This window comes from Arvicanthis niloticus, chromosome 29 (genome assembly GCF_011762505.2).
Source record: "Arvicanthis niloticus isolate mArvNil1 chromosome 29, mArvNil1.pat.X, whole genome shotgun sequence".
Lineage (NCBI taxonomy): Eukaryota > Metazoa > Chordata > Mammalia > Rodentia > Muridae > Arvicanthis > Arvicanthis niloticus.
Window position 1 is genome coordinate 768,908 of NC_133437.1, and position 26,694 is coordinate 795,601.

At 41.6% G+C, this 26,694-nt stretch overlaps 1 pseudogene across 1 annotated transcript; it reads right to left on the reverse strand.

Moving 5' to 3' along the window:
* On the reverse strand, positions 1-26,694 carry LOC143440319 (mast/stem cell growth factor receptor Kit pseudogene; annotated as a pseudogene). Its single transcript, XR_013108076.1, has 4 exons — positions 26,472-26,694; positions 24,589-24,692; positions 15,097-15,205; positions 1-8,483 (listed from the first exon to the last, which is right to left on the reverse strand). The product of XR_013108076.1 is annotated as a mast/stem cell growth factor receptor Kit pseudogene (transcript).

The window sequence follows — 26,694 nt, forward strand, 5'->3', positions numbered from 1 at the left end:
TTATTCTGGTTTTTTTTTTTTTTTTTCAGTAACTATACTGTTAAGAGTTCATGTGTCTATTTTCTCTGTAGTGTCTAAGATAGATATATTCTATCAACAGGAATCTTGGGACAGTTGGAGATTTCTCTACCATCTTCTGTGATTTTTTTTCACCCAGAGTCTTAGTTCAAAAGGATTTATTGCAGATGTTTCAGTTGGGGTTAGGCACCTTACTGTTAATTATTATCTACACTTTGGCCCATTGTGGATCTTTGTGAGAGTCTTCATAATTTGCAAACAGAAGACTCTTTTACAAGGGGCGAGAATTGAATTTATCTCTGGTATAAGGACAGGTATTTAGAAAACAGCTGGAAATTACACTGGTTTAGGTAACTGTTGGTAGTGAGCCTCTTGGGTTTTTGCCTTTTCGAGCTCCAGGTGGTTGTCTATGTTTACAATATCATACATGATGTCTCTCTTTTTGAGTATGCCAATTAGCATTTGATTCCCTCAAGATAAAAGTGCTACCTTTGTGCCCCTGAGAATGTCTTACTAGTCAAGTCTTTTTTGTGGCTCAGAAGCTTAATACTTGCATATTTTGTGGGTTTGATTAGTTCTCTCTCATGGCAGATTGAGTAGCATCTTACTTTATGAAAACCACTTCATTTGGACAAGATTTACAGGCTATTCTAGCTCAGTTACTCCAAATTCTGTATTTAAAGTACATTGTGGCTTCAGAAACATAATCTTATCTTCAACTTTTGAGAGGAAAATGATGGCAACAATAGCTGATGTTGTTTTGGGGGTGGCATCTCTTAGACTGTCCTGGCCAACAGCTTAAAAAAAATTCTCATGCACGATAATTGTGTTTTGCTATATGGTCAGTTGTTCTTGGGGAGAACATTATCATTCTAAATGGCACAATATATTTAAACTACATTTTAATGTTTCACACATATATGTGTTTTATATGTAATTATTAGGTAAATATTGGGTAATATAATTCTCTATGTCTTTTCAAACATTCTTGGTAGGAATCTGACATTAAGCTAGAACAAATAAATAATTTCAGGCAGTAATCTAAATCCTAGGCTAGAACAAAAAAGTAATTTCAGGCAGAAATCTAAATCTTAATCTGGAACAAAGAAGTAGGCTTCAGGCATGAAAATGATTTATGGATAGGACAAGAAAGTAGAAGGCTCATATATTTTGTTCATCTTGATAAGCCCTTAGAAATAGTGATCATGGGTGTAAATAATCGACTTTGTTTATTGTCCTGCTTGTTCTTTGACTCTCTGGGATTTATTGTCTTGCCTGCTTTGTGAATGTTTGCATTTATTGTAGTGCTGGTTCCCCCAACCTAAAACTGACCTTAATACTTGCATGTAATTTAAATTGTATAAAAGCAAAAAAAGAGGAGGAGAAGGGATGAGATAAGGAATTAATGGGGGTGAAATGTGGAAGGGGGAGAACATCTGAAATGTAAATAAATAAAATATCAAGTAAAACAAATCCAAAAAAAAGAAGAGAAGAAAATGTAACTAGAACAGTATCTAATTGTGAGACGTTTTCCTCTGCATCAGAAAGTTGTGACTAAATACATTTTTATACAACAGACAACAACTGCAACAGAGGAAACTGTCAGCAGCAGCTGAGCAGGGAAACTCAGTGCATAAGATGCTGTGTGTCCACGCTTGCTTACAATCAGCTCCAAAGCAGGTCAGGGCACCTAGATAAAATTATCTTACAAGAGACTATCTCAATGTATCTAACAGATGCTATTTTTGTTGTTGTTGTTACTATAAAACAACTCTAGTTTGTTTTAAAAAAGAATCATTTTTTTAATTTTTTTAATTATCAAATTGTAATTTTTACTTTTTAACACAGGGTTTATAAACACAAAAAGGCAAGATATGGGAAAGGGGATAACACAAGAGCATAGGTGTTCATGGGGAGTACAGATATCTTTAAGAACAGGGTATCAGCTAGATAAAGGTTCAGGGAAGAGGTCACGATGACTCTGCCTATGATTCACTTGTCCTTATCTAAGTGGTACTATCTGCCAAGCTTGCCTATTTATAAGGTATATGACTACTCAGGCTGGTAAATTTCCACAGATGCTGCCTTTTTACAATAGCTTATAGCTATCTGTTTCAGTGTTTTTCCACAGAGACCCAAGACTTTGTGTTAGCAGGCATGTATGTCAAGACTATTGCTGATTTTAGGCTTATGGCTGATTTTAGGCCTTCAGTGTATAAACAGGGCTGCCCCTGACATCTCCTCCCTTCTCCAAGTATAAAAGGGTTGTGGTGATTCTAATCTTGTGAAGTTGGGGATAGAGGCCTGACCTCTAGTAATTAAAGGGGACCTTGTAATGGCTCCGGTCCTCCTGTAGTTGTCCAGTGAGGCATGAGGGCCACACCAATCCTGATGTCCTTTTTCTGGAGAGGAGATACTTTTGACATCAACTCCTATGCAGCCAGGCTTGACCCTCAGGGAACCCAGAAAGATATTTTTTTTTGATTTATATATTTACATTTTTATTAGAATTCTTCAGAACTGTCAACAATTGGACAACATATCAGAAAAAACCCACATGGAACATGACATGTTTAAACCTGCACAGCTTATTATTTACACATAAAGTTACTGTATATATAAAAAATATTTTCAGGGACTCACGGGGCTCAGGAATATTCAAAAGACATTATTGCTACATTTCAATATTTACAAAAAAAGCCACATAATAATTCCAAACATCAAGCAACTGAAAGAAACATCTGACATCTGATGTAAAAAAAAAATTATAAAAATATAAACTTTCAAGAATATCCAAGACAAAATTCTCAATGGCGTGCCCCTGAAGTACCTGACATCCGTAACTAACAGCTACTCGCCTTACTCTAATTGAAGCCAATAGGAATACAAAGAAATGTTTCAGACAGAGCACGGTAAACGGTGACAGTCTCGTACGTGACGACACGACCTCCAAACCAGCTAACTTTGGAAAGGTGTAGGAGTGTAGCACTCCAGTGCAAACAATCACTTCCAGGTTAATGGCCACACATCTCTAAGTGTGGCCTAAAGGATAAAGGGCAGGAGGGGGTGGGGAAAACCGTGAAGGCAACATACCTGAATCCTGTAGGACAACACATGACCATGTACACACAGTGATCACGGGCAATGCGGGGGAGGGCAACCTCAAGGTAACCTCCGGGACACAGTCTACAGGGTACACATTAAATGCTTTCCTGGAATGGCAGCATTACATAAGATCTAAGGAATGGGTACAGTATGTTGAGTATAGATAAGAGTGTGGTTAAGTGCAGGAGGGTTCAAATAAATAGATCCTTCGGCACTCCACTCCGCCAAGCCTCTGTGGTGGCTTTGGGTAAACTCTTCTAGACAGCGAGTGACATGCAGGAAAACGGAGAGAGACAGGAGCTGTGATGGAAGCTGTTTAACATCTTGGGTCCTGGAGAATTACCCTCAGAGATTCAGGGCAAGAAGTTCCCCGACATAACTCATCCACACGCATGCACACACGCATGTACACACATACACGCTTATATAGATACTGACTGGCCCGATGCCCGGGACGTGCCTATAAAAGGCTGAGTCTGTCTTTCACTTCCTGCTATCTGAGGATCCAAACCAGGACCGCACTGTTTTCTCGATCCTGTGGGAATCCTGGGTAAGATGGTGACCTTTTCAAACAGCCTCAGTTCTCCTGCCTGCAGAGCCACTCTGACATGGAAGGCTCATTCTGCCTGGAGTATCTACAGAGCAAGTATGTCGGCTAAGAGGTCTCCCAAAGATTGTGCTTAGCAGTTACACTTTTCTAAAAATAAAAAACCAAAAAGAAAAAAAAAAGCATGAAACACAAAAAAAAAAAAAAAAAAAAAAAACCATTAACTGTTAACTTCAAATTTGTATGGCTCTTAATCTATTCTTACACACAGCAGACCTAATGCCAAGGTTGTACACAGAAACTGAAGCGTGTGGGGAATCCTCCCGCTCTGAAGTATGAATGCATACAATGTATAGATGAGTATATACAAATGCTGGCTAGGGAGGAGGCCTTGTCTCCAATTCTACTCCCTGACAGCAAACTATTTAAAAACCAGGTCAGTTGTACAAAAGCCCGTGCAGCAGCCCAGAGTAGAGCATCTTTGTTCACACTTCCAGGGTTCGTTCCTTCACAGCCTAGGTCTTCTCAGCGTGATCAGACTTCTTAAGCCCAGATGTTCTCACGTGTCCTCTGTTCTAATAATGGTCTACTTTCCACACAAAGGGCTTGGGTTTCCCTTTCTAGTCTTGCTACATACATCTCCCCATCATTATGGAAAGGCTCTGTGGGCCAAATGGGACTACTTCTATTCTCCAAAATTAACTACTGGCCATACTTTTCAAACACACTCAAGAGGAGCACCGTGAAGAACTCTGGGCATCCCATTTCACCCCCACCCTTCCTCCTCTAAAGCAGGAGTCCTCCTGTTTACAGTAAGAGCTACTTTGCTATTGGGAAAATATATACATACAGTTCGGACCTTGGAAGTGGGACGGTGGCTGATGGCAAGAAGCAAATGTCATCAGCCACTAAAGTGTGCTCATAAAGGCAGAATCACAGTGGGGGGGTGGGGGTGGGGAACCCACTACCTTGGAGTAGGATGCAAGTCAAATGAAAACCAAATAACCATCATAGAAACCAGAAGAATAGGGTTGGAGACAGCAGCAAAGCCTGTTGGACTTGGTCTCTGCTCAGACATCTTCGTGCACTAGCAGAGGCTGCGTGGAAGAGGCGCTGCTGCCGACGGAGTTGACCCTCATAGAGTGATCCACCACCACAGGGTTCTCTGGGTTGAGGCTGCAGTTTGCTAAGTTGGAGTAAATAAGCTTCGTGCTGTCCGAGATCTGCTTCTCAATGAGCTGAACAACCTGCTTGAATGTCGGCCTTTTCAAAAGGGGATCAGCATCCCAGCAAGTCTTCATGACATCATACATTTTGGCAGGTGCGTGCTCTGGACTGAGCATCCGGAAACCTTCCTTGATCATCTTGTAAAACTTGGAATCGACCGGCATCCCTGGGTAGGGGCTGCTTCCTAAAGAGAATAGTTCCCAGAGGAAAATCCCATAGGACCAGACATCACTTTCAAATGTGTACACGCAGTTGAAAATGCTTTCCGGTGCCATCCACTTCACGGGCATTCCCTTTCACCACGTAATTCGAATCATTCCTGATGTCCCTGGCTAGACCAAAATCACAAATCTTGGTGATCCGCCCGTGAGTGAGGAGGATATTCCTGGCTGCCAAATCTCTGTGAATACAGTTCTTGGAGGCGAGGAACGCCATGCCCTTGGCCACCTGGTAGGAGAAGCTCAGCAAATCTTCCAGGTCCAAAGCCAGCTCGTCATCTTCCATGATGGCAGGAGTCACGTCTCTCTCTATATACGAGTCTACTCTTGTGGATCTCCTTTTGTCTGTCTTGGTTGGCATGACATAGGAAACACCAGGTTTCATGTCCATATACTCATTTGAACTGTCACAGGAAGACTCCTTTGCATGTAGAAGGTTCTTATAAAGTGCTGTTTCTGCCTGCTCTTCTTGCTTTGAGAAAATAAACGAATCGCGTTTTCTTCTCAAAAAATTCAAAAGATCACCATAGCAACAATATTCTGTAATGACCAGGGTGGGCCCGCCCACGGTGCATGCTCCGAGGAGGTTCACAATATTCATGTGATTGCCCAGGTAGCTCAGGACCTTCAGTTCTGACATCAGGGCCTTCCTTTCCGTGAGATGGGCGCTTGGTTTGAGCATCTTCACGGCAACTGTCATGGCAGCATACGTACCATACATACATACATACCATACGCAGTGGCCTCAACGACCTTCCCGAAGGCACCAGTGCCCAACGTCTTTCCAAAACTCAGCCTGTTTCTGGGAAACTCCCATTTGTGATCATAAGGAAGTTGTGTCAGGTCTATGTAAACATAATTGTTTCCATTTATCTCCTTGACAACCTTCCATTGTACTTCATACATGGGTTTCTGCAAATATTTGTAGGTGAGAACCATCAGAATGATCCCCATCACGCCAGCTGCGGCCACAAAGCCAGTGAGCAGCGGTGTGAACAGGGTGTGGGCCTGGATTTGCTCTTTAAATGCAAAGTTAAAGAAGGCGGAACTCTTGCCCACACCGTTGGAGGCCTTACACTCCACTGTGCCATTGTGCCGGAAGACACTGGAGTCTATGGAACTCTGGACCGCCAGCTTTCCAAATGGTGACACAGATACATTCTGGATCTGTACATCCACTGGTGGGACACGAACGGTACACCTTTGCTCTGCCCCTGTACAAAAATACCAATCTATCTTGGGCTCCGGGAATCCCTCTGCCACACACTGGAGCATGCCATTCATGAGCCTGTCATATGTCAGGATTACTGGTTTTGTGTTCACATAAACATTAAATGTCACGGAAGCACTGGCATCAGAGTTGGACACCAGAAAGGTGTAAGTGCCTCCTTCTGTGCCTTTCAGTCTGGTCAGGTGAAGCTCGTTCATATATCTGATGTTACTTTTGTTATCGGGTTTGACGAAATCCTCCCCTTTGTTGGTGGAGGTCCTGTTCATATATCTCCACTGCTGGTGCTCGGGTTTGGGGTAGGCTTCGTATTCAACAACCAGATCTACATTCTCTCCTTCGGTTACGAATACCGTAGTGTTCTTCACAGGGAGGATGTTGATGAATCCTTTTTCTACTACTTTCAAGGTTGTTGTGACATTTGCTGATCCAAAAGTATTATTGGCATAACACATGAACACTCCAGAGTCGTTAACCCTTGCCGAGCTGATAGTCAGAGTCTCTTGGTGTTCGTAATTGAAGTCACCCACATGCCAGCTATTGTGCTTTACCTGGGCTTGGATCTGAGGCTGAGGGGTCATCTTTATCCACATGGAGCCCACAGAAGTAGACACATCTTTTATGGTGCATATCACCGTAAATGTGTCCCCTTCTTTAAGGAGATGGCTTCTTTGGGGCACAGATACAACTGGGATAGCCTTGATGGCTGCCCTCACTTTGAGGGTGAACTTCTCAGACCGAATCCATACGCCCTCACGCTGGGCAACACACCGGACACACAGCTTGTGGTAGGCTCGCTTCACGTTTTTGATGGTGATGCCAGCCTTGGGGTTTGGGACAAACGTCAGGTCCGTAGGGAGAGATTTCCCATCACACTCAATGAGGGAATAACTGGACACCTGTGGGTCTGTCAGAGGGCAGCGGACCAGCGCGTCGCTGTCTTCTTTGCCAAACAAGGGAAGGCCAACCAGGAAAAGTACAGCAGGATCTCTAACAAACACGTAAATGGATCTCCTGAGGCCACTGCTGTTGATGCATGTGTATTTGCCTGTTTGAGTGGCCTCGGCTTTTTCCTGAACCCATTCATTGTGTTTACTCTCAATCACTTCATCGAAGATCTCAAAAGTCCATTTGACAAAGGCGGGATCAACGCATGTCAGCCTGAGGGTGTCGCCAGCCTCAACTATTAACTCTGATTGCGCTGGCTGGCTGGATGGTGGAGATGGCTCCCCTGGACTCGCAGATGGCTGAGAAGTTCCTGTCTGGCCACGGAGCAGGACCACCAGGACGCAGAGAAGATCCCAGGCACCGCGAGCGCCTCTCATCACGGTGGCTGCGCTAGACTCTCAGCTCCTCTCTCTGCTACAGCTCTCGCCCAAGTGCCCAGAAAGATATTTTTAACTTTTATTTATGTTCCCTTGCAGTGCTTAGCCTCGAAGCCTAAGCAAGAATTTAGATCGCCTGTCAGAATGGTTCTGGGTGGCCCCTCTCTGCTTGGTCTAGGGGTGGAAGTTCTCTCTTTTAGGTTGGGTAGAGATGGGATTTGGGAACACCCTGGATAGATTAACAACCTCATCTTGAGTCTCTTGGTCCTCCATAGCTAACTTATGATAATGTATCTGAATAGAGTTTGCTATCAAATTATTTATCTGTTGTTTCACAAAGTTAGTCAGCCTATTTAAGGACCAGGGACCAAAATAAATAAGCAAAAATAACGCAATTAATGGTCCCATGATAGAAGGAAGTAGGGTTGACAACCATGGAGAGGTTCAAAACCAATGCTTGTACCAGCTCTCATCTTTCTCTTACTCTCTCTGTCTTTTCTCAAAGCCTTCTATGATGTCTTTTATGTTCTTTTTAAACATCCTTGTTTTGTCTATGTAAAAGCAACATTCTTCTTTAAGGGCTGTACATAGTCTAGAGCTGTACACAGTCTTTTCTATTGTAAAACAGTAAATCAAGTCCAATAAAGTCCTTTGCAATATTTGGAGATCATTTTAGACAGTGAAATGAGAGTTTCTTCAGATTTCTTTGATGTTCTTTTCAAAGGCCCATCGAAGTTCTGAGTAGTATAAGTCCAGAAACCAGCATAAGAATTAGAACTCCTAACAGTAGACATCATTGGGTGATTTATTTGTACCTGGAAAGGAAAAAGAAGGGAATTATCAGGAAGATTTTTCTTCCTTGGATGTCAATTGTTACTCATCTTATTTATAATTGGTCCTGGTTTTATGGGAATATCTATTTTATTAATTTTTTGGCAGCCATTTAGCTGTGCCTTCTGTGCTATCAAATAGGCATATCAATCCTCAGCCCCATATGAGAACTGGGTCCTGGTCATTCCATTTAAGGGTAAGAGGGTCCTTCCATCTAGCTATGTCATAGTTTTTATTGGTATCAGCTATGCCAGAGGCAGCCAACAGCAGATTTGCCTTAAGCTTTCAGTTTTAGAAAGTTAAAAGTAAACAAGGCATGATGGAGAGTATTTTTGGGAGACTCATTCTGCGGATACAATTCCACCTCTATTGTTTTTAAACCCAAATTTTCAGAGTTCTTGTAAAATCAGGGCAGAAGCACCAACAGCTGCTCCTTCCACATTCAGAGAGTCATGAAGGCACCATTTAAAGAAATATAAATCTTTATCAATAATCTCTTTTATCAAAGGACTATAATAAAACAGCCAACAACTAATCAATTTATATAATATATCAATTAATGAGAGATTTTACTTTTTGTAAAATTATTCCACTTTTGTCAATTAATTGTTGAGGGAAATTAGCATTTATATCTCTCTTGAGAATATTAAACAGAGACATAAATATTTTGTTGAGTGCTTAAAATGAGATCTTAGCCAATAAGCATTTCCTGGAAACTTTTCAAAATAATTTGAAATAGGTAAACAATATTTTTTGTTGCCAGACCCATTATCTGTTTTTTTAGTGGATATTTTATGTATTTACCTTTCAGTGTTATTTCCTCTCCCATTCACCCCAAAACCTTTTATACTACAGTCCCTCTTCCTATTTTTATGAGGGTATTCTCTCATGGTCTTCCCAATCTTGCCTCTGTGCTCTCAAATTCCCCTACACTAGGAAATCCAAACTATTGGAAACCATGATCTTCCAATTTCACTGATGCCTAACAAGGCCACCCTCAATTACCTATACAGGTGGAGCCATAAGTCCCTCCCTTTGTGTTCTCAGGCTGGAGGTTTAGACCCTGGAAGCTCTGGTTGAGTATTTTGATACTCCTTATAAAAAGGACCAAAGCACCCACTCTTTGGTCTTCCTTCCTCCTCTTGAGTTTCAGGAGGTCTATGAGTGTGTCTTAGGTACTGTGAGCTTTTAGGATAATATGTACTTATCAATGAGTGCATACCATGTGTGTTCTTTTGTGATTGGGTTACCTCACTTAGGATGATATTTTCAAGCTCCATCCATTTGCCTAAGAACTTCATGAACTCATTGTTTTTAATAGCTGAGTTGTATCCATTGTGTAAATGTAGGACAATTTCTGTATCCATTCCTCTGTTGAAGGACATCTGGGTTCTTTCCAGCTTCTGGCTATTATAAATAAGGTTGCTGTGAACGTAGTGGAGCATGTGTCCTTGTTGTATATTGAAACATCTTTTGGCTATATGTCCAGGAGTGGTATAGCTGGGTCCTCAGGTAACACTATGTTCAATTTTCAGAGGTATCCCTAGACTGCTTTCCATAGTGTGTGTATCAGCTTACAATGCCTCCAACAATGAAGGAATGTTCCTCTTTATTCACATCCTCATCAGCATCTGCTGTCACCTGTGTTTTTTATCTTAGCCATTCTGACTGGTGTTAGGTAAAAATCTCAGTGTTATTTTCATTTACATTTCCCTGATGACTAGGGATGTTGAACACTTCTTTAGGTATTCTCAACCATTGAGTTTCCTCAGTTGAGAATTCATTGTTCAGCTCTGCACCTTATTTTTAATAGGGTTATTTGATATTCTAGAGTCTAATTTTTAGTTCTTTTTATAACTTGAATAGTAACCCTCTATCAGATGTAGGATTTTTAAAGATCTTTTCCCAATCTATTGGTTGCCACTTTGTCCTATTGATGGTGTTCTTTGCTTTACACAAGCTTTGCAGTTTTATGAAGTCACATTTATAAACTCTTGATCTTAGAGCATAAGCCATTGGTGTTCTGTTCAGGAAGTTTTCCTTTTGCCCATGTGTTCACGGCTTTTCCCCATTTTCTCTTCTATTAGTTTCAGTGTAGCTGGTTTTGTGTGGAGGTCCTTGATCCACGTGGAATTGAACTTTGTACAAGAAGATAAGAATGAATTGATTTGCATTCTTCTACATGCTGACCTCCAGTTGGACTATCACCATTTGTTGAAAATGCTGTCTTTTTTCCATTGGATGCTTTTAGTTTCTTTGTTGAATATCAAGTGGTTATAGGTATGGGGGTTCATTTCTGGGTCTTCTATTCTATTCCACTGATCCTCCTGCCTGTCTCTGTTTCAATACCATGCAGTTTTTAACACTATTTCTTTGTAGTATAGCTTGAAATCAGAAATAGTGATTTACCCCAGAAGTTCTTTTATTGTTGAGAGTAGTTTTTGCTATACTGGACTCTTTTATTTTAATTGAATTTTAAGATTGATCTTTCTATCTCTGTGAAGAATTGAGTAGAAATTTTGATGGGGATTGCATTAAACCTGTAGATTGCTTTTGGCAAGATGGCCATTTTGACTATATTAATCCTGCCAGTCCATGAGCATGGGAGATATTTCCATCTTCTGAGATCTGTTTTGATTTCTTTCTTCAGGGGCTTGAAGTTCTTGGCATAAGGGTCTTTTACTTCCTTGGTTAGATTCACACAAATGTATTTTATATTATTTGTGGCTACTTTGAAAGGCATTGTTTCCATAATTTTTTTCTCAGCCAGTTTATCTTTTGAGTAGAGGAAGACTACTGATTTGTTTGAGTTAATTTTATACCCAGCCACTTTATTAAAGTTGTTTATCAGGTTTAGAATTTCTCTGGTGGAAGTTTTGGGGTCACTTAAGTATACTATTATATCACCTGCAAATAGTGATATTTTGACTTCTTCCTTTCCCATTTGTATCCCTTTGATCTCCTTTTGTTGCCTAATTGCTTTGGCTAGGATTTCCAATACTTTATTTAGTAGGTAGGGTGAGAGTGGGCAGCCTTGTCTAGTCCCTGATTTTAGTGGGATTCCTTCAAGTTTCTCTTCATTTAGTTTGATGATGGCTATTTGTTTGCTGTATATTTTTTACTATGTTGAGAGATGGACCTTGAATTTCTGATTTTTCCAAGGCTTTTATCATGAGGGGGTGTTGAATTTTTCAAATGCTTTCTCAGCATCTAGTGATATAATCATGTGGTTTTTTTTCTTTGAGTTTGTCTATATAGTGGATTACATTGATAGATTTCCATGTATTGAACCAACTCTGCATTCGGGATAAAGCCTACTTGATCATGATGAATAATTGTTCTGATGTGTTCTTGGATTCTGTTCAAAAGAATTTTATTGAATATTTTTGCATCAATATTCATTAGGGAGATTGGTCTGAAGTTCTCTTTCTTTGTTGGGTCTTTGTGTAGTTTAGGTATGAGTGTAATTGTGGCTTCATAGAATGAATTGGGTAGTGTTCCTTCTGTTATTAGTTTGTGAAATAGTTTGAAGACAATTAGTATTAGGTCTTCCTTGAAGGTCTGATAGAATTCTGCACTAAAACCATCTGGCCCCGGACTTTTTTTGGTGGGGAGACTTTTAATGACTGCTTCTATTTTTTCAGGTTTATGGGACTGTTTGGATGGTTTATCTGCTCCTGATTTAACATTGGTAACTGGTATTTGTCTAGAAAATTGTCCACTTCATCCAGATTTTCCAATTTTGTTGAGTATAGGCTTTCATAGTAGGATCTGATGGTTTTTTGAATTTCCTCAGTTTCTGTTGTTATGTCACCCTTTTCAGTTTTGATTTTATTAATTTTGATATAGACTTTCTGCCCTCTGATTAGTCTGGGTAAGAGTTTATCTATCTTGTTGATTTTCTTAAAGAACCAGCTCCTTGTTTCATTGATTATTTGTATAGTTCTTTTTGTTTCTATTCGGTTGATTTCACCCCTGAGGTTAATTATTTCTTCCCATCTACTCCTCTTGGGTGTATTTGCTTCTTTTTGTTCTAGAGCTTTCAAGTATGTTGTTAAGCTGCTAGTGTATGCTCTCTCTACTTTCTTTGTTAAGCACATAAACTATGTATTTTCCTCTTAGCATTGCTTTCATTGTGTCCCATAGGTTTTGGTATGATGTGTTTTCATTTACATTAAATTCTAAAAAGGCTTTAATTTCTTTAATTATTTCTTCCCTGCCCACATTATTATTGAGTAGAGTGTTGTTCAATTTACATGTAAGTGTGGGCTTTCCATTGTCTTTGTTGTTATTGAAGACCAGCCTTTGACCATTATGTTCTGATAAATTGCAAGGGATTATTTCATTTTTTTCTGTATCCGTTAAGGCCTGTTTTGTGACCAATTATATGGTCTATTTTGGAGAAGGTACCATGAGGTGCTGAGAAAAAGGTATAATCTTTTGTTTTAGGGTGAGATGTTCTAAAAATATGTGTTCAGTCCATTTGTTACATAACTCTGCTAGTTTCACTGTATCTCTTCTTAGTTTTTGTTTCCATGATTTGTCTGATACTGAGAGTGGGGTGTTAAAGTCTCCCACTATTATTGTGTGATGTGCAATGTGTGCTTTGAGCTTTAGTAAGGTTTCTTTTATAAAAGTGGGTGTTTTTTCATTTGGTGCATAGATGTTTGGAATTGAGAGTTCATGTTGGTTGACTTTTTTTTTTGATGAGTATGAAATGTCCTTTTTTTTTTTAGATAGCTTTAAGTGGGAAGTTGATTTTATTCAATATTAGAATGGTTACTCCAGCCTGTTTCTTAGGACCATTTTCCTGAAAAATTGTTTTCTAGCCTTTTACTCTAAGGTAGTGTCTGTCTTTGTCACTGAGGTGGGTTTCCTGTATGCAGCAAAATGCTGGGTCCTGTCTAAGTGTCCAGTTTTTTAGCCTATGTCTTTTTATTGGGGAAATGAGTCCATTGATCTTAAGAGATATTAAGGAAAGGAGATTGTTGCTTCCTTTTATCTTTGTTAATCATGGAAGCATTGCTTATGTGGTTATCTTCTTTTGGGTTTGTTGGAAGAGGATTACTTTCATGCTCTTTCTGGGATATAATTGCCCTCATTGTATTGGAGCTTTACTGCCATTATGCTTTGTAGTGCTAGGTTTGTGGAAAGATATTGTGTAAATTTGGTTTTGTCATGGAATATTTTGGTTTTTCCATTTATAGTTATTGAGAGTTTTTCTGGGTATAGTAGCCTGAGCTGACTGTTATGTTCTCTTAGGGTTTACATGACATCTGTCCAGGATATTCTGGCTTTTATAGTATCTAATGAGAAGTCTGGTGTAATTTTGATAGGTCTGCCTTTATATGTTACTTGGCCTTTCCCCCTTACTGCTTTTAAATCCTTTCTTTGTTTTGTGCATTTTGTGTTTTAATTATTATGTGACAGGGGATATTTCTTTTCTGGTCTAGTCTATTTGGTGTTCTGCAGTCTTCTTGTATGATTATGGGCATCTGGTTCTTTATGTTAAGGAAGCTTTCTTCTATAATTTTGTTGAAGATATTTATTGACCCTTCAAGTTGGGAATCTTCACTCTTTTCTATACCCAGTATCCTTAGGTTTGGTCTTCTTATTGTATCTTGTATTTCCTGGATGTTTTGTGTTAAGAACTTTTTGAATTTTGAGTTTTTTTGAGAGTTGTATCACTATTTTCCATGGTATCTTCTGAACCTGAGATTCTCTTTTGTCTCTTGTACTCTGTTGATGATGCTTGCATCTATGACTCCTGATTTCTTCCCTAGGTTTTCTATCTCCAGGGTAGTCTCCCTTTGTGATTTCTTTGTTGTTTCTTCTTCCAGTTTTATGTCCTGGATGGTTTCGTTCAATTCCTTCACCTGTTTGATTGTGTTCTCTTGTAAATCTTTAAGGAATTTTTGTGTTTACTCTTTAAGGTCTTCCAACTGTTTACCTGTGTTCTCCTTAATTTCTATGAGGAGTTATTTATGTCCTTTTTTAAGACTTCTATCATCATCATTAGAAGTGATTTTAGATCTGACTCTTGCTTTTCTGGTGATATGGAGAGTTCAGGATTGCTAATGTGGGAGAACTAGCTTCTGATGATGTTGAGTACCCTTGGTTTCTGATGCTTGTGTTCTTGTGCTTGCCTTTCACCCTCTGGATCTCCTTGGTGCTACCTGAGCTGTCTCTGACTCTATCCTTGTCTTTCCTATTATCTTGGTTGTGTCAGAACTGTTTGGGATGGGTGTTGTTGCTGGGGATAAAGCTGAGGGCAACGATCTGCTCAGTGCTCAGGCAGAGATAGGGAGAAACCAGTGCTTTGGGCTAGGAGCGAATTCCTGGATCCCTGTGAGTCCTGGTTACTCCTTTGTGTCGAGTAGTGCTGTCTCCTTACCTGAGATAGTGCCCAAGCTAGAGCTCCTGGGAGCCCTACCTTCTCTGGGTTTTGTGAGGTTTGGTACAGAGCTGCCTCCTGGGATCCACTCTGTGCTCGGACCCAGACCAGAATGAACCAATGCTCTGGCCCAGGAATGAATTCCTGGGTCGCAGTGGGTCCCAGTTACTCCCTGTTTGGGGCGAGTATTGCTTTTTCCTTACCTGAGATACTGCCCAGATTAGAGCTCCTGGGAAGCCGGTTTTCTCTGAGTTTTGTGAGGTTGCATGAAGACCTGCCACCCGTGATCTGCTCAGTGTTTGGGCCCAGACCCTCAAAAAGAATCTTAATCTCAAAAAAAGAAAATACATGATCACATGTTCCAAATTTTATCACAAGTTCACACACACAAACATACACAAAATAAATCATAAATTGAAATAGAAGCTTATAAAAGAGAATGTTTAGTTGCACATCTATTAGGAGTAATTATCTAGCTAAACATCCGTTACCTGTCACAGCTCCTTAGGTTCACAAAAACTTTAAAACTATAACTAAGTTATTAGTGAAGTTTTGTATAGATAAACCCAGTCAATATTTTATCTTTTATCTTAGAACCTATAATAAATAGTTAGCTCCCTTTTTATGACCTTTGGTTAATTGTTTCATAACCTCTTGGAATGTGTTCTCCATAAGAGAAAGTCGGATATTTTTTAAGTGCAATTAACTGGTGACATATTGATAGCAGGTCTCTTTCCTAAAATCAGTTCGCTAAAAGCCTTGCCAAATCAGGGAGAACTTGTCAAAGATTATACAATAACAAAGAGAGAGTATTAAAAGCACTAAGGGAAAAAAGGCAAGAAATGTATAAAGGCAGACCTAGTAGAATTACATCAGACTTTTTCTCAGAGAATAGAAAAGCCAGAAGATCCTGGTCAAATATCATACTGACTATAAGAGAACACAAATGCCAACCCAGGCTACCATACCTAGCAAAACTCTCAATTGCCATAGATGTAGAAAACAAGATATTCCATGACAAAACCAAATTTACACAATATCTTTCCACAAATCCATTCCTGCAATGAATAATAGAGGGAAATCTTCAACACAGGAGGAAAATTATACCCCCAAAAAAGCAAGAAAGTAATCTTCTTCCAACAAACTCAAAAGAAGATAGCCACACAAAATGTAATTTCTTAGCTAACAACAAAAATAATAGGAAGTAACTGTAACTTTTCCTTAATACCTATTAATATGTCCATTCCTTTGCATATCACCCTCTTGATTTTTTTAAACTTACTACAGCACACATGTGGAGGTCAGAGCACAATGTTCAGGACTTGGATTCTCCTTCATTCACAATGTTTCTGGTGGCTAAACTCATATCATTAGGCTTGACCTTAAGAAACCCCACCCATTAAGCAATCTACTGGTCCAGTATCTCAGTTTTCCTCAAACCATTGGTAACCTGTCAAAAACACTCATTTCAAAGAGGTGAAAAATAGTGTAGTTGAATGTCAGTTTGGGAAGGCAGAAATGGGTATTTGGGAAAATATCCTCATAGAGCTAGAAAGGGGATAACATTTGAAATGTAAATGAAAAATGTCTGATCAAATAAAAAGAAATAGATGAAAATGACTACATGTAAGAAAGAGATTGCCCCACCTAGGGATCCATTCTATATAAAAACACCATACCTAGACATTGTTGTAGATGTCAATAAGTGCTTGATGACAGGACTCTGACATAGCTGTCTCCTGAGAGACTTTGCCAGAGCCTAATAAATACAGAGATAGACACTTATAGCCAACCATTGGACTGAGCATGGGGACCCCAATGGAGGAGTTAAGGGAAGGATTAAAAGAGTTAAAATGGCCTTATCTGGCATCAATGGGAGGGAAGGCCCTTGGTCCTTCCTGTGAAGGCTCAATTCCCCAGTGTTGGGGAATGCCAGGGCGGTGAGTTGTGAGTGGGTATATGGTATGGGGAGCATCCTCATAGAAGCAGAGTGAGAGAGAATGAGATGGGGGGGGGTTCTGATAGGGAAACATTTGAATAATAAATGCATAAAATATCCAATAAAAAAGCATCTTGCGGAAAGTATTATAAGCCATTGAAAAAAATGAAAATTAAAACTACAATAAAAACCACTTTTTTTTAGTTGAAAAATTTTATTTACTAAGAATCAATAGTCTTTTCCTATGTATTTTATGACTTGCTTTTATAATTACAGAACTGAATTAAATGCTACATTTAATTCAGCCCATTCTGGGCTCAATCATCCCCTTTCTGTCTGATGGGTAGGGAAAGTGCAGGTACACAGCCATGTCTTCAACTCCCTGTGGTTCTCAGATGCATCTGGGTACACAAGAAACTGAGAATTATGGGTTCCTGTTCTAGAAGGCTTTGCAAGAAAATCTCCAGCCTGGCTGGGTACAGGGGTCCAGGCCAATGGGACAGAATGTGAGCAGGGAGAAAGAATCACCTCTGTTGCCTCCACTGCTGCCTCTGTCCATGCCTCTACTATTGTTGCTCAGTTGTTCCCAGGTACTGAACTTCTCTTTGCTGAGTAAGTCTAGGCTGGGCCAATGAGAAACCAGCTAGCTAGCAAAGAGGGGAGGTTGCTGAAGGCACCTTGGGAGAGTAGATCTTTTCCCAAGTGTTACAGCTCTTGCAACAGAAACTCTGAGACAATGGGATGATTCTTGCACACCTTGACTTCTCCCAATAGGTCTCTCTTATAGTTTTTGGGTGGGTCAGGGTCTGGCAGTAGATAATGCCTATTGGCTTTGTATGAGAGCTTGGAGATCCCTCATCTACATGTGGAAGAGCCTGAGGCACTTTTCCTTATGACTGATGGCCATAGATTTCTCCGTGGGAGGGGGTGTGGAGGGCTGAAGCTAAGTGAAAGGAACCAGGGGCCCAGGAGCAAAGGCAAACACCTATCATCCCATTAGGGTCCAGGTTTTGAGGCCTGTGCTTGACCAAGCATCCAGCTGCCTCTCCCAGCCCACTGCCACAAAATTCCCCCTTTTTCTTTTATAAAGGAGAGGTGTCATCAGAATAAGTATCTCCTATGTTGAGAACAGTTTGATAATGAACCAAGAACTGATTGGTAGTTACCTTTGTAATGCTACTCATCTGATGCTTTAGAAACTGAATAAGGCACGGTGCCAAGAGAAGCAAGGCCCCAATAGCTAGTATGGGGCCAAGGAAGGGAAGAATCCAAGCTCAGGTGTTAGAGTACCAAAGGGTAGGATTGTTGGGAGTATAGCATGCCCAGATGTTCCTTCAGAGCTTTTTTAGTATTTGTACATCTTGTTCTACTAGCCCAGATTCATTGACATAGAAGCAACATACAAAATACAAGTTCCCAGCAAAATACAAGTTCCTTCCTGTTCAGCTGTCAACAAGTCCAGGGCCCTCCGATTTTGAAGAGCAACTCCTGGTAAAGAGGTTATCTGGCATTGAAGAGATTCAAGGATCTCTATATTAGTGCCTGGTCAAGCCTGTCCTGAAAGTTACCAGCCAGATGTTGTATTTGGAGAAGGGCTGCTCCAGCAGTCCTAGTAGCACCAAGTGAAACAGCAAGGCCTAGTCCAATGAGCAGAGGGATGAAGGTCTCTCTTCTTTAACTTCCTCCCATCTGCAAGGCGAGTTTGTAAAAATAAACCTTGGGGACAATAAACATGGGGGCACAGGAGCCCTAAAACTGAGGTTTGATACAAGCACCTGTAGTGCCTTTGCACTAGAGGAGAGCAGGAAGGTTAACACATTCTGATTTGGTAATGGTGATGTCATGGGCACAAGTGAGATGGGGTTTTGAGGAGGGCCCTACAAGGCAAGGAGGTGGGGGGTAGGTCAAAGAGAGGAATGTCCTGTGCTTTTCTTGTGGGCAGGGGGTCCATGGAGGTCGTAAAGGGAAAAGTTAATGGTAACGGCTGATAGTAATAGTCAGGAGAAAGAGGCACAGAAAAAGCATTGGGAGGAATTGGAAACGGTCATTAAGGGAAGGAGATCTGCTGCATATTGAATATACTGTAGCCCGGAGAGTGTAGCTTGTAGTTCCTTCTGAGACTGGTTTTCCTGTTGGATAATATTAGCATGGGTACAGGCTGATTTAGGGGCAGGGACAAGTTCATGGGAGATGTGTAGGTTAGCTACTGGGTATCTGGCATAGCCATTGCAGTAGAGTTTACCCATGACTCTAGTTCACCAATGTTCATTCCAAAGATCATTGATGGAAAGCTGAAAATGAGTTTTAAGATTGGTGGGCATGGTGCCACTGCAACTGGTGGATTCCAGCCTGCAGCTCCAATATCTGCAACCTTCATATGTGGAGATCTCCTGGAGACATTCTCCTGTGATTTGGTGATTTGGTAAGAAATGCAGAGAAACAGGCTGAAGAGAGTAGAGATGGATTCCAGGTGTAGGGGAATCTAATCCTGGTTTGACACCCTTCAAGTGGGAAATCCTGGCTTCCTATAACTTTGTTTTGTCCCTTGTAGTTTTCTGTAGCATAGAAAATCCAATGGTAGGTGTTAGGAAGATTAGCAAGAGGCTGGGTCGTAGCAGAGTTAGCATGAAGGATGACAAAAACAGGCAAGAGAATAGAAGAGGGGGGGGGCGGCTTGTGGAAGGCACATGGCCTGAGCAGCTGCTATCAGGTCATGAATGTCTTTCCAGGTCTTCCTGTTGTTTTTCTGGACATGGTGTCTCCTCTGCCTTCTCTTCTTTCTCCTTGGTTCTTGATCTGTCAGTGAGAGGTGGGCCATCTTCTTGGTTGGTGGGTGGTGTCAGACATTTCTAACAGGGACCCAGAGAGGCTTAGGCTGGAAAACCACAAGCGAAACCATTCCCAGTTGTAAGGAAGAGGTCTGGTCTCTTCCAAATTCTATCCAAAGGATTTCACCATCATACTAAGATAGGGGAGCTAATTTTGGTGTGTGCCAATGGAGGGAAATAGTAGGGTACTTAGAGTTTTTGTAGATGTTAAATGTGGTTAGGGTAGTCAGGGCTATCATTAATTGTTCATTAGGAGGATAAGTAGTTGTTTTTTGTTTCAGGAATTGGGCTTCCAGAGTCTGATGTGTTCTTTCTATTATTCCTTCATCCTGAGGGTTGTGGGAAATTCCCATATAATGGGCAATTTACCAGCCTGTGCAGAAGGTTTTAAATTGAGAGTTAGTGAAGGCAGAGCCATTATCAGTTTTTATCTGATGAGGAATGCCAATGATCACAAAGGTAGAGAGCATATGGTAAATTAGCCTTTTTGAGTTTTCACCTGTGTGGGCTGTAGCCTATATAAAATATGAATATGTATCTATGGTGACAAAAGCATATTATTATCTACTGAATTGGGGAATATGGGTGACATCAATTTACCATAAGGCATTGGATTTGAGGCCTCTGGGATTGGTGCCCATTGTTTGTAAATCTGGGATGGTAATGAGGGATGCAAAGAGGCACATGTTTTCATTATCCTCTGTAACTGAGTAAGGGGGATGTGAGGGAAGCGAGCATGAAGCCCCTTTAGATTTGAGTGTGGGTACATGAATGAAATTGGTCTGATTGCTTGCTGGAGGCTATGAATGTCCCTGTTGAGGCAGTTTGGTAAGTGAGTGCATTTCCTTCAGATATAAGACTAGGCAGGGGACTGTGAGATAGGATGGGCTGGATATAGATGAGGGAGATTCTTTCCTGTAGGAGGTCAGAGATCTGTATGAGTAGAGGGGACAGTTGGTTGGCATCTAGTTTGACCAATGATTTTTACAACTAAGGGAGCAATATGACAGCATATACATTGTCTGAAAAGAGGTCAATGGGGCCCTTGACTTCTTTTAGAACTAGGTAAATGGCATATAGTTCTTTATATTAGGGAGAGTGGTGGGGAAGCTCTTTGAATCAGAAGATAAGAGGTTCATCCTCAGGGAAGTAGTATATTAATGCTGCAGCTCCCCTCTTCCCCCCATCAATAAATATTGAGGAGGTTCCTCCAATAGGATCTTTTGAGAATAGTTTGGGGGTAGCCATCACAACAGAGGGAGGGCAGAGGCTCATTTTTCATCAGGATAATGGTTGTCAATTTGCCCTGAGAATCCTATTAAGCTGATAGCAAAGTGGGAATAATTTTTAATTTGACATGGAACGTCAGAGAGGGGAAAACGGGGTGACAAGAATGTCAGGTTTGTTTCCTAGGGTTTGTAGGGCTCTATCCTTGCCATATTTAATCATGCTAGTGAATGTATCCACTTCATTTAAAATTTGGGGTACACTAATCATTGTGACGTTCTAACACGTCCTGAGGTTAGTAAAGGGCTCCTACATGTGTAGGGGAGGAGTTAAAGATAAGGAGATGTACAGGTATTGTTGGGTCATACCTAGCAAGAGCCATATCTTTTAGAGCTGAATTGACAGAATTAGAGCTTGGACTACTTCTGGGGACAGTGTTCTTGGAGAGGAGAGACTTTTATCTCCTTTCAGGTGGTTGAAGTGTGCTTGTGGGAAGAAGGAACCAGGGTCAAAGCCAATTGAGGTTGCCCACAAAGCTCTGGAGGGAGGTGAGAATTAACTTTTGAGGGAAGGAGGAGATGAGTTTAAGGGGGCATATTGAAGTAAGGGAGATCTATGTTCCTAAATATTCAATGGAAAGAATAAGTTTTATTTGTGAGGGACTATTTTGAAGCCTAAGGAAGGTATGGAAGGTATTAGCTGGTCCTTAAGTTGGGAGGGGGAGGTAGAAACATCACTCCATATTAAGATGTCATCCATATAATGGTATACGTTCAATCCTTTGTCTAAATAGGGTTTTAATGCACTTGCTACAGCCTCCTGACAAATGGTAGGACTGTTAGTCATTCCCTGGGGAAGAACAGTCCATTCATATTGTGAGGCTGGGCCAGAGAATACAAAGTGTTCACAGTCCCGGAGGTCGAGAGGGATAGAAAATACAGCAGTCTTATATGTCTATTGCTAATAGGGGAACGTTGGCAGGAATGGCTGAGATGTGGTTTAGCCCTCTTTGCAGAGAGCCCCAGACTTGCATGGTTCTGTTAATTGCCCTCAAATCTTGCAATAGTCTCTATCCCCCTGAGCTCTTTTTTATAGCAAACACAGGGGTGTTCCATGGACTGCAGGAGGGGCAGATGTGTTGTAGAGACAATTGTTCCTCTACTAGTTCTCTGAGGGCTCTAAACTTCTCTCTTGATAGAGGCCACAGTGTGACCCAGATGGCTTCATCACAGAGCCAATCAAGGCACTGAGTACCAAATCTAACATTGGCCCCTGTAATTGGGGGTGATTTGGGGTTTTCTGGGGTCTCCTTGGGTACTGTTTTCTTCATAAGTACTGTCTTCTATCTTAATGTGGTCTTTTTATGGTTGGGTGGTAAGAACCATGTCTAAGGCTTGTAAGATATCTTTCTCTAAAAGATTGGTGGCTACTTGAGTCATCAGGGGGTATATGAGGCTGGTAGCTCCATCCAGTTCTTCCCACCTGTAGGTCTTTTTGGTGTCTTAAAATTGTTCTATCTGCCCCAGTATCATTAAGACATTTGAATGGTTTATCAGCTATTTGAATGGTTAATTTTGGGTGGGATCCTTCTGAGATGCTAGACAACTATAAGGCTTTTATGGGGGTAGTTGTCCCTCTTAGTGTCAGGGCTGAGGGTTGCCTCATTTGTAGTTTAAAGGCTCTAGTGGCTTATCATTTTTTATCATATAGAGCAGTACAGTGCCCCCTTCAGTGAAAACCTTTTCTGCAGCAGGGACAGATTACCTTAGGGGGATTAAAATCTGTCATGGGAGGACAGTTTGGTGGGCATTCAGTCCTCCAATGTCCTGCCTCTTCACCTTTAAAGCAGATTCCTTCTGTTTTTACTGCTGCTACAAATGCCTGAGCTATGGATGCAACCTGGTGCAATGGAGTTTCTATTTCATGGGTTGCTATAATCCACCTATCACAATGCTCTTCCCAGAGACCCTGGCAAGCTAGTCTAGACTCAGAAGTCATGCCTTCCCAAACAATGGTTTTAAGAAGAAGGTCCCTGGCTGTGTGGTGGGAAAATTTTCTATATAAGCTTATTTTAGTTCTGAAAATAAAATGAGATAGGGATTCTTCAGGCCTCTGATGGAGAAAAAGCAGGGAGTAGGCAGGGTCCTGTGAACCCGAGGGTGGGGTGAGCCTATCCCAAGCTTGTGTGGCAAAGAGGTAGACCCTGCTAGCTGAGTTGCCTGCTGTGCTCCAGTATAAAGAAATCTTCCTGACCAAAGAGTTCATTAAAATTCCATCGGGTGTCATAACCTCTGTCCTGGTTTTGCTTGACTTGTTGATGGCATTTGTTATGAAAGAAGTCTTCCCACTCTAGAAACATTGGGCCAGGAAAAGCAGAATGGCAAATATCTCTCCAATCTTGGGGGGTGTTTAAGTTGGCAATATGGCTCTGTAGCAGAGATTTTGTCCATGGTGCGTGAATGCCATCTTTCTTCACTGCTTGCCTGAGTTCTTTTAGGTCTGAGGCTTGGAATGGATACCAGTTAAGTGGTTTAGCTCGAGTAGGGTTGAAATTAACTGGGAATGCTCAGTTTGAGTTTCAAGTTCTGTATCAGACTCCTGAGTAGTATGGGAGGTAGGGTTAGTTTTTGGAAGAGAGTCTTGGAAATTGCAGAGCTGTTGGATATAAGGGACTATAGAATTTGGCAGGGTTTTATCTATGAGTTTAGAAGTTTCACTTTTGTGGCTTGGAGAAGGAGGGGAGATTTATCTTTCTTTGGTTGGATAGGAGTTGGAAAAGTAAGGGAAGAGGCAGGCAAAATCTCCTTTGGTATTTTAATGAAACCTTGAGTGAGGGAGAGAGGGACAATATATTCAGATTGTTTGTTTGGCATTTCTTTCAAGGCATAAGGGGGGAGGAGTGGGTAGATGGATCTTATTTCTTTTATTAGTTGGATAAGGGCTGTGAGGTCTGAAATAGGGTGATTTTGGGGACCTTGATCTTTGGGTTCATTTGACTGAGGAGGGTCATAAGCTGTTTTCTCAGTCTGTTCTATTTTAGATAGCCCTATACATTGCCAGATTGGAGATAAGATCTGCAAAAAATCATGAGGGGGTTTCTTTCCTTCTTGGATATCTCTGTTTTTGATGAGAAAAGCTACTCTGCTCCATAAGTGTGGGCTGTAGATATTGTCATTGGCCATGCATGGTGCTATCTGAAGGACTTCCTCCCAAAACAAGGAGGCTCCATTTTGGCTAATTTTATTCCATGGGATTTTAGTAGGCCACATATTTTTCCTTGCCTGGGGTGATTTTTTATGTGATATTGAATTTTCCATGACAGAAAAGAGGAGAAATGCTTTGTTTAATGGGAACATTCCCTTGGCCTATTGGTTTGGGGGTTTCCACAGAGGTTCAAAATGCTAAGTTTTCTTGCAGATTTAAGAATTGGCAGCTGCCCTGTGGCTTTTAAGTGGCTGCTGCATTACAAGGTTTTTTCTTTTGGTTTAAAGAGAGTCTAGGTAGAGAGTCTTTGCCCAACTCCTGTTATTGGCTGTCAGGATTTAAACAGAGGCCAGAGAGACCTTTAGCCAGCACCAGAAAGTAGCTATGGCCAGGAGGCTTCAGTTGCCCCATCAACTTATCTAAATCCATGTGATGGCTCTGACTGAAAGCACAGCAGGAAAGGACAGGTTGTTTGTCTCTAGAGTTGGGAGTCTCACCTTTTCTCAATATCAGTTCCTGCATCTGTGTCACTGTTCAATCCAGACATTGGTAGCCAGTTGTGGGTCCCTGTTCTGGAGGGCTTCCCATGAAGATCTCCAACCTGGCTGGGTGCAGGAGTGCAGGCCAAAGGGATAGAATGTGAGCAGGGAGAGGGAATCGCCTCTGCTGCCTCCACTGCTGCCTCTGCCCATGTCTCTGCTGTTGCTACTCAATTGCTCTCAGATGCTGCACCTGTCTCTCTTCACTGAGCTGGTCTAGGCTGGGCCAGTGAGAAGCTGGCTAGCTAACAAGGAGGAGAGATTCCTGAATGTGCTTCCGGAGAGCAGTTATTCCCAAGTGTTACAGCTCTTGTGGCAGCCGGTGTTAAGGCCCTCGGTGAGGAAATATGAGCATCCCCTTCCAAAATATCAAATAAAGGTTTCAGCTCAGCCGAGGGGATTTTTAAAAATGGTCTTAACCAATTTATATCACCTAATAATTTCTGAAAATCATTCAAAGTATGTAAATGGTCTCTACGAATCTTCAGTTTCTGAGGAATTATCATTTCTGGATAGATAACTGTCCCTAAAAAGGAGCCAATTTCTGAAATTTGAACTTTCTCAGTAGCAACATGTAGACCCCACTGTTCCTACGTGGGGCAATGACTGTGCGGCATTCTGCTGTAGCATTTTCAAAGACCATTTGTTCTATCAATGGCATCACCTGTTCCAGGTCACCAAAATTCCTACCCGCTGCCTCGGTCATTCGGGCCACAAAATCAGAAAAAGACTCATTAGATGTCTGAATTATCTTGGACAAATAAAGGTTACTGCCTTCCTTCCTAGGGAGAGACTTCCATGCCTTTATTGCAGCTGATGCTATCTGTGCGTAGACCTGCCAGGGATGAGTGGTCTGGTCGTTCGAGTGTACTCCAACTCCAGCCAGCATGTCAAAAGTCCATAATTGTTGACCCTCAATGCTTGCATTAGCTTTGGCTTGTGCTTGTAACTGCTCATGCCAGAGCACTTTTCATTCCAAATATTGGCCCATATTGGTAAGTACCGCCTTCACTTTGTCCTGCCAGTCTCCTGGCATCATATCAGCTGCACTTTATCTCTCCACTTGGGATACGGTAAAATTAGCCCCAATTCCATATGCACATACTGCCTCAGCTAATTCTTTGACCTGCCTATACTCTACTGGGGCATGAACATGGGCTCTCTCTGTCCTTTCAAAGACTGAAAATGCCAGCTGTAGCTGTCTCTGATCTCCTGGGCTGAGAAATGAATTAGAGATGCTGCCTGGTCAGAGGCAAGGGCGGGGCCGAGGGACTCAAGGTCTTTCTTAGTCTTATCTCAGGATGGTTATTTTTTGGTCCATATCTGTTTTGTTCATAGGCAGCTGCCTCTTCCTCTAGGCTTTCTTCCTCTCCTTGCATTAGATCTTCTTCAGAGCTGCTAAGGTCTATGGTGGCAAGCTCCTTAATGGAGTAAAGCGGGGGTCCTTTTGACCTCCACTCACTCTTCACCAGCCAGTGAAGGGTCCTTATTCTTAACAGGCCCTGCAGTGGCCTCTGTTTCTTTTGAGTACTCTCCCTTTTTACCAGACTCCTGGGTCTGCTTCTTTTGTCCAGGCCTTCTTGCCTGCTTCCCTTTCCCAGGCTCCTTGGCCTTATCTTTTTCCCCAGGCTCCTAGGCCTGTTGCCAGCTAACACGCTCTGTTTCTGATACACTGGAGTGGACCTCTTCTAAAACCTCTTGACTTGCATTAATACCTGTGCTGCAAGCTTCACAACATAAATAAGCTAAAAGCGAAAGCAACACAAGCAAGAGGCCAGCTAGTGCAGTGGCAGCAATGGGTGAAAATATGCTCGCAACCAAGGCTTCCACCCCAAACATACCTCTCAGAGACGTACCTCGATCCTGTAGTCTTTTAACCCGCCCCGAGTCTCGGGGGGGGGGGTCTCTGTGGCGCCTTGAAGTTCCCAGGTTTCGGCATCAGATGTTCCGCGCCCCTTCCAAATCCCCTCGCCTGCAAGAGAGACACGGGAGGCAGTGTTCGGGTAGTTACTACAATGAGGCTTTACTCTTGTATCAGCTGAATCGGAAGACCCCAAGCCTGGA